Source organism: Triticum aestivum, chromosome 6B (assembly GCF_018294505.1).
Source record: "Triticum aestivum cultivar Chinese Spring chromosome 6B, IWGSC CS RefSeq v2.1, whole genome shotgun sequence".
In the NCBI taxonomy this organism is placed as follows: Eukaryota; Viridiplantae; Streptophyta; class Magnoliopsida; order Poales; family Poaceae; genus Triticum; species Triticum aestivum.
Window position 1 is genome coordinate 21,646,810 of NC_057810.1, and position 652 is coordinate 21,647,461.

The window sequence follows — 652 nt, forward strand, 5'->3', positions numbered from 1 at the left end:
CCATGGGAAATCTTGAAATTTCGACCGGTAACCAAAACCTTGATCTACATTAATGCCGACTGTCTCACCTCACACCTGCGCTTGATCTGCCTGTCTGCTCTTCTGCTAGCTTTATGTATCTCCCCTTCTTGTATTCTAGTGCATACAGGAAGTCGGGAACAAAAGTGAATGCCTGAGAGTTAATTTGAAGATTGTTGAAGAACTGACGGTAGATCTTAAGCCTGAAATGGAATTAATCCAGCGGCTAGAAATCGGCGGATCTGACCAATTCAAACATATGCGAGCTGGGGTATTTTTACACGTACCAATAACCATTACTTCCATTTTTCTACACATCAATTATACTGCAGTTTCATTATCATTATTTAACGTAATTTGCATCATGTATGTGTATTCTTTTTACATAATATACTATGCATGATCAACTAGCAAACAAGTAAGACCGGAATTGATAGTTGGCATGTCAACACTTAAACAGTACATCATAACCACCCTCCAGGTTTACAAAATATGAAACGCACAAAAAAAAACTATATAAGTTTCAATACAAAGATGTTCAAAGCATTAAGCATGAGGCAAGACCGAGTATATATAGAGGTAATCACAAGTAGTAGCACCTCCCATACAGAAAACATCAATTGGAATATTACAC